We start from the raw sequence: 8,564 nt of genomic DNA, 5'->3' as shown, positions 1-8,564 counted from the left end.
TCAGCCTGCGGACTCAAGGGTCCCAGGTTCGATTCCGGTCAAGGGCATGTACCTTGGTTGCGGGCACATCCCCAGTAGGGAGTGCACAGGAGGCAGCTGATCGATGTTTCTCTCTCATCGATGTTTCTAAGTCTCTATCCCTCTCCCTTCCACTCTGTAAAAAATCAATAAAATATATTTTAAAAAAATAAATAAATAAAATAAAAAATCAATGGAAAAACTATCCTCCAGTGAGAATTAACAAAAACAAAATTGCTTTGCACTTTCATCTAAATTTTAGGATTCACTTGTTGATTTCTGCATAAAAATCTGCTGGGATTTTTATAGGAACTTCATTGAATCTATAAATCAATTTGGGGAACCTTCCAACCTATAAACATGTTATGTTTCCCCACTTATTTATTTCTTTAATATCTCATATTTCATAGTTTTCAGTGTACAAGTCTTACACTTGGTAAATTTATTTCTATTATCTTATTCTTTTTAATGCTATTATGAATGGAATTGTTTTCTTAATTTTATTTCAGATTGTTTGTTGGTAAAAATACAATTCACTTTTGTATATTGATCTTGTATCTTCTGATCTTGCTAAGCATATTTATTGCCTTAGGATTTCCTAAATAGTATCATATCATCTGCAAATAAGGGTGTTTTTTACTTTTTCCAATCTGGATGCCTTTAATTTTCTTTTTATGCCTTATTGCACAGGCTAGATTCGCCAGTAAAATTTTGAATAGAAGTTAAGGCTTTTTTTGCCCATGTCCATTAGAAAAATTACTTCTCTTGTAATTAGTCTGGCTTTGGTATTAAGGTAATATTAACCTCATAAAATGAATTGTGAGATGTCCCCATGTCCTCTGTTATTTTTGGAAAGTTATTTGTATGACTTCATCTTTAAATATTTGGTAGAATTTACTAGTGAAGTCATAGTGATCTGGACATATTTATGGGAAGATTTTAAATTATTAATTCAATTTCCTTATTTGTTATATAGTTCTATTCAGATTTCCTATTTATTTAAGTTTGTTTTGATAATCTTTGTCTTTCTTGGAATTTCTTTGTCATTTAAACTGCCTAATTGGTAGGCATAAATGTGTTTCTACTACTCCCTTATAATCCCTTAAAATTTATTTTTAATTTTATGGATTTTTAAAGAGGACGAGAGAGAGAGAGAGAGAGAGAGAGAGAGAGACACCAATGTGAGAGAAAAACATCAATTGGTTGCCTCCTCCACGTGCCCAGACTAGGGATCAACCTGCAATGTGGGTATATATGCCCTGACCGGGAATCGAACCCACTACCTTTTGGTGTACAGGATGACGCGCCAACCAACTGAGCTACCCCGACCAGGGCATAATCCTTTAAAAAAATTATTGACATTATTACAGATGTCCCTATTTCCTCCCCTCCACCCCTTTGCCTCTCTCTACTCAGCCCCCAACCAACCCAGGCCTTCCCCACACTATTGTCTGTGTCCATGGCCAATGCATATATGCATATAAGTACTTTGGTTAAACTCTTCTCGTCCCTCTCCTCCCTCCCCTCTGCCATCTGTCAGTCTGTTCCATGCTTCCTTGTCTTTGGACTATTTTGTTCCTCAGTTTATTTTGTTCATTAGATTCCATGAGTAAGATCATGTGTTACTTGTCTTTCTCTGACTGGCTTATTTCTCTTAGCCTAATACTCTCCAGGTCCCTCCATGCTGTGTCAAAGGGTAAGAGATCCTTCTCTTTTGGGATAAATGTACCACAGCTTTTTATCCACTCGTCTGCTGATGGGCACTTGGGCTGTCTCCAGATCTTCGCTATTGTAAATTGTGCTGCTATGAACATAGGGGTCATACATTTTTTCTGATTGGTATTTCGGGTTTCTTAGGATATGTTCCTAGAAGTGGGATCACAGGGTCAAATGGCAGTTCCATATTTAATTTTTTAAGGAAACTCCATACTGTTTTCCATAATGGCTGCACCAGTCTGCATTCTCACTAGCAGTGTATAAGGTTCCCTTTTCTTCACATCCTCCTTAGCACTTGTCGTTTGTTGATTTGTTGATGGTAGCCATTCTGACAGGTGTGAGGTGATACCTCATTGTCATCTTAATTTGCATCTCTCTGATGATTGCTGACTTTGAGCATTTTTTCATATGCCTCTTGGCCTTCTGTATGTCCTCTTTGGAGAAGTGTCTGTTCAGGTTTTTTGCCCATTAAAAATTAATTAATTAATTAATTAATTAATTGTACTGTCTGTCTTCCTGGTGTTGAGTTGTATGATTTCTCTATATAGTTTGGAAATTAACCCCTTATCATTGGCGATATGTCTCCCATGCAGTGGGTTTTCATGTTGTTGGTTTTTTTTGCTGTGCAGGGATTTTTTAGTTTGGTGTAGTCCCATTTGTTTATTATTTGTTTCTCTTACCCTAGGAGACATATCAGTGAAAATTTTGCTATGAGAGATGTCTGAGATTTTTCTGCCTATGTTTTCTTCTATGATATTGAGGTTTCATGACTTACATTTAAGTCTTTTATCCATTTCAGTTTCTTTTTGTGTATGGTGTAAGTTGGTGGTCTAGTTTCATTTTTTTTGCATGTACTTGTCAAACTTTTGCAACACCATTTATTGAAGAAACTGTCTTTACTTTATTGTAGGCTCTTGCCTCCTTTGTCAGATATTAATAGACTATAATGGCATTCCATAGACCTATATGCCTGGTTCTTGTGCCAGTACCAGCAATTTTGATTACAATGGCTTTGTAGTACAGTTTGATATATGGTATTGTGATCCCTCCAACTTTGTTCTTCTTTCTCAAGATTGCTGTGGCTATTCATGGTCTTTTTGGTTCCATATAAATTTTTGGAATATTTGATCTAGATCTATGAAATATGCTGTTGGCATTTTAATAGGGATTGCACTGAATCTATAGACTGCTTTGGGGACTATGGACATTTTAATGATGTTAATTCTTCTAACACATGAACATGGTATATTCATCCACTTGTTTGTATCTTCCTCCATTTCTTACTTCAATGTCCTATAGTTTTCAGAGTAAAGGTATTTTATCTCCTTGGTTAAATTTTATTTGTAGGTATCCTATTTTTGTTGTTGTTGTTGCAATGGTAAGTAGGCTTATTTTCCTAGTTTCTTTCTTAGAGTTAATTATTGGTGTATAAAAATGCCAAAGATTTCTGAATATTAATATAGTATCCTGCTACATTATTGAATTCACTTATTAAATCTAGTAGTTTTTTGGTGGAGTCTTTAGGGTTTTCTTGTACAATATTATGTCATCTGTGAAAAATGATAGTTTTACTTCCTCATTGCCAGTTTGAATGCTTATTTCTTCTTCTTGTCTCATTGCTGTGGCTAGGCCTTCCAGTACTATGTTGAATAAGAGTGGTGAAAGCGGACATCCCTGTCTTGTTCCTGATCTTAAGGGAAGTGCTTTTAGTTTTTGCCCATTAAGTATGATGTTGGCTGTTGTGGAAAGCCGCCCATTGTCTTCACTAGCAGAGAGGTGTGGATAAGGAGCCGGAAGGCTGGTGAAACCTTGAGCCCTGGCAAAGGTCAGAGCTATGCACTGACTGTTTAGTCCAGACAATGGTAGCTGAAGCAACTTCCCAACCAGATAGTCATGTAAATCCTCACTGATACGATAGTCTGTCTGTTACTGGAAATTGCCTGCCTAAAGGCTATAGGTGTATCCCAAAATGAATAAAAGGATGGCAAGGCTTGAGCACAAGTGGAGTCCTTCCTTTTGCATTGGGCTCCCACCTGGCCCCCCAATTTCCAAATTATTATTTCTTGTCTCGTCTCTGTCATTTGCGCGCAGCTCTTCTCCAGAGCCCAAAACCTGAACCACGCGGGATGTGGGTCATCACAGGCTGTAGGTTTGTCATATATGGCCTTTATTATGTTGTGGTATGATCTATCTAGTCCCACTTTTCTGAGAGTTTTATCATAAATGGGTGCTGGATTTTGTCAAGTCCCTTTTCTATTGATATGATCATGTGATTTTTATCCTTTATTATGTTTATGTGCTGTATCACATTCATTGATTTGCAAACATTGTACCAGCCTTGCATCCCCAGAATAAATCCCACTTGGTCATGGTGTATGATCTTTTTAATGTATTGGTGGACCCAATTTGCTAATATTTTGTTGAGAATTTTAACATCTATGTTCATCAGGGATATTGGCCTATAATTTTCTTTCTATGTAGTGTTTTTAAAAATATATATATTTTATTGATTATTCACAGAGAGGAAGGGACTGGGATAGAGAGTTAGAAACATTGATGAGAGAGAAACATTGATCAGCTGCCTCCTGCACACCCGCAACTGGGGATGTGACTGCAACCAACCAAGGTTCATGCCCTTGACTGGAATAGAACCTGAGACCTTTCAGTCCACAGGCCGACACTCCATCCACTGAGCCAAACTGGTTAGGGCAATCTATGTAGTGTTTTAACCTGGCTTTGTAAATAGGACAATACTGGCCTCATAAAGAGAGCTTTAATGTCTTCCTGCCTCTTGAAATATTTGGAATAGTTTGAGGAGGATACGTGTTAGTTCTTCTTTGAATGTTTGGTAAAACTTGCCTGTGAAGCCATCAAGTCCAGGAATTTTGTTTGCTGGGAGTGTTTTATTACTGCTTAGTTTCATTATTTTTTATCTATCTATCCAGGTTTACTGATTCTTCCTGATTGAGTTTTGAAAGATTGTATGTTTCTAGGAGTTTGTCCATTTTGCCAGGGTGTCCAATTTGTTGGCATATAGTTGTTCATATTTTTTAAAAAATATATTTTATTGATTTTTTTTTTACAGAGAGGAAGGGAAAGGGATAGAGAGTTAGAAACATCGATGAGAGAGAAACATAGATCAGCTGCCTCCTGCACACCCCCTACTGGGGATGTGCCTGAAACCAAGGTACATGCCCTTGACTGGAATCCAACCTGGGACCCTTGAGTCTGCAGGCCGACGCTCTATCCACTGAGCCAAACCGGTTAGGGCTCATATTATTTTTTATCTGTTGTATTTCTTTGATATCAGTTGTTATTTTGTCTCTTTTATTTCTGGCTTTATCCATTTGGGTCCTCTCTCTTCGTTTCTTGATGAGTCTGGCGAGAGGTTCATCAATCTTGTTTATCTTTTCAAAAAACCAGCTCTTGGTTTCATTGATCTTTTGTATTTTTTTGGTCTCTATGTCATTTATTTCTGCTCTGATCTTTATTATTTCCTTCTACTTACTCTGGATTTTCTTGTTTTCTCTTTCTAGTTTGTAGGGTTGGATTGTTTATTTAAGATTTTTCTGTTTCTTGAGATAGGCCTATGAACTTCCCTCCCAGCACTGCTTTCACTGTGTTCCATAAGTATTAAGTTGTTGTGTGTTCATTTTCACTTTTTTCCAGGAAGTTTTTCCTTGATCTCATTGGTAAATCAATCATTGTTTAATAACATGCTATTTAACATCCATGTGTATGAATGTTTTTATTGTGGTTGATTTTTAGTTTTATGCCATTGTGGTCCAGGAAAATGCCTGGTCTGATTTCAATCTTCCTGAACTTGTAGAGATTAATTTTGTTTCCTAACATGTGGTCTGTCTTTGACAATTACCCATGTGCGCTTGAGAAGAATGTATATTCTGCAGCTTTGGGATGAAATGTTCTGTAAATATCAATTAAATCCATCTGATCTAGTATGTCATTGAAAAATCACTGTGTTTTTTTCTTGTTGATTTTTTCTCTGGAAGATCTATCCAGTGATGTCAATGGGGTGTGGTTGTCCCCTACTATGACTGTATTGCTGTTGATCTCTCCCTTAAAGTCCTCCAAGAGTTTTAAAAAAATGTATTTAGTTTCTCCTGTATTGGGTGCATATATGTTTACCAGGGTTATAGCCTCTTGTGGGATCGATCCCTTTAGCATTGTGTAGAGACCTTTGTTGTCTCTTGTGATGGCCTTCATTTTGAAGTCTATTTTGTCAGATAGGAGTATTGCTACCCCAGTTTTTGTTTTCATTTCCATTTGCATGAAAATAATTTTTCCATCCCTTTACTTTCATCCTGTGTGAGTCTTTTGTTTAGAGGTAGGTTTCTTGTAGACAGCAAATATATGGGTCATATTTTCTTATCCATTCAGCTACTCTATGTCTTTTGATTGGAGCATTTAAGCCATTTACATTTAAGGTTATCATTGATAGGTACTTGTTTGTTGCTATTTTAGTTCTTCGTGCCTACGTTCCTCTATCTATATATTTCTTCTTCTTCTTACTGAAGTCCATTTAACATGTCTTGCAATGTTGGTTTGATGCTAATAAACTCTCTTAGCCCTTCTTTTGTCTGGGAAGCTCTTTATTTCACCTTCCATTTTGAATGATAGCCTTGTTTGATAGAGTAGTCTTGGTTTCAAGTTCTTGCTTTTCATTACTTTGAATATTTCATACCATTTCCTTTTGGCCTGTAGTGTTTCTGTTGAGAAATCAGCTGACAGCCTTACTAGAACTCCCTTGCAGGTAAGTGACTGTCTCTCTCTTGTTGCCCTTAAGATTCTCTTTATCTTTAATGTTTGCCATTTTAATTATGATGTGTCTTGTGAGGGTCTCTTTGGGTTTATCTTGATTGGGACTCTGTGCTTCCTGAACTTGTGTGACTTTTTCCTTGCCAGGTTAGGGAAGTTTTCTGTCATTGTTTCTACAAATAGGTTCTCCAGCTTTTGCTCTTTCTTCTCCATCTCACATCCTTATGATGTGGATTTGTTACATTTTCTGTTGTCTCAAAATGCCCTTAAACTATCCTTGTGCCTTTTAACTTTTGTTTTTTGCTGCTTTGATTGAGTGATCTTTTCTACCTTATCTTCTAATTTAATGATGCAGTCTTCTGTTTCCTCTAGCCTACTGTTTATTCCTTCCAGTGTATTTTTTATTTCATATACTTCATTTCCAACTTGTTGTTTTTCATGGTTTGTATGTCCTTTTTCATGCTGTTGAGCATTCTTAAACCATTACTTTATACCCTGTTTCTGATATGTTGTTTGCCTCCTTTTCATTTAGCTCTTTTTCTGGAGATTCCTCCTATTCTTTCACTTGGGGTTTATTTCTTTGTTTTCCCATTTTTGCTGTTTTTGTTTGTTTCTGTGTATTGGATAGGAATGCTACAGCTCCAAGTCTTGCTTGAGTAGCCTTCTGTAGTGGGTGCTGTGTGGGACCCAATGGTTAGCCTATTTAATCTTCTGGACTGGGTTCTCTAGGAATGTCCCTTTTGTGTGTTATGTGGGCCCTCCTGTTATATTTGGGTTTTGATGGCTCTTGCCCTCTTCGTGGGTGGGCTCAGCCCTCAGGGTGGCTGACTGTGAGGCTAAACCCCAACCATGGCATGTCAACTATTATACAGGTGCTGACAGAACAAAACAAGACAAAATAAACCAAATCAAAAACAACATGAAAGAAAAATCTCAACAAAGAATAAAAAGAAAAAAACAAAACAAGAATACCAAAAGACAATAGACCAAAGGAATTAGAGAAGAAAAGAAACAAAAGAGGAGAATATGAAAGGAAAGAAGGAAAAGAAGAGAGTAAGAATAAAAAGAAAGAAAATAAATGTAATAACAATAATAATTTTAAAAAGTAATAACAATGAATAAAGTAAAATGTAACATTGTAAAAGCAAAACAGAAAAAAATAAAACTAAAAAAGGAGAACAAGAATAAAGTAGAATAAAAGAAAATATATAAATAAGTTATGAAAGAACAAAGAGAAAACTAAAACATTGAAACACAAAAGAGAAAATATTAAAAAATAAGTAAATAAAAGTAAGTGGAGTTCACTCCCCCTGATTACTGTGCCTGCTGCCATGGCCCTTCGGATATGCTATTTGTGGAGCTTGCTGGATTCTGTTTCGAGGTTGTTTGAACTGCCCACTTGCTATGCTGGCCCTGGGACAGCCAATGTGAGCCGTCCCTGCCTGGCTCTCAGCAGCTGAACTGAGGCACGCTGGGCAGAGCCCCAGGCGCCCAGCGGCCCAGAGGCTGTGTCTGCCTCGGTTTCACACTTTGAATGTCTCTGCTCTGAGTTTCTCTCCCTTTCCCCACAGAGCTGGGCCCTGCGGGGTATCTGGGACCTGGTCTGGGTGGTTTAAACAGACTCACATTGGGGGTGGAGCCTGTAGCTTGTAGGAGGGGGGTAGGCACTTCCTCTTCCCAGGGCTGCGCTGGCTGAACTCACTGGGGAGCTCAGCGCTGGTTCCCTGTAATGCAGCTGAATTGCCCAGCACAGGCCCATCTGTCTCTGAGACAGAGCCCTTCCCAGAGGCACAGCTGCAACGCCTCAGCTCTGCTGGCTTCCCTGGCATGCCCGCGCCGCCACACCGAGTAGGAAGAGATACAAAATCAGTCCTCTTGGCACTCCAGTCTCTCTGAGCAGCCAGGCCCTCTGTGCAGGGCCTCTGCCCAGGCTCTGACCATCGATGTCCACAGGGGCGTAGATTTCCAGCCCGGAGACTCCCCTTTGCCTTGGGTGGCCCAGGACAGAGCAGACCCAGCCATTCCACAGGTGGAGGTGGGGTGCTGTCCAGGGG

This window comes from Myotis brandtii, unplaced genomic scaffold (assembly GCF_000412655.1).
Source record: "Myotis brandtii unplaced genomic scaffold, ASM41265v1 scaffold684, whole genome shotgun sequence".
NCBI lineage: Eukaryota > Metazoa > Chordata > Mammalia > Chiroptera > Vespertilionidae > Myotis > Myotis brandtii.
This window is presented reverse-complemented; position numbering follows the sequence as displayed.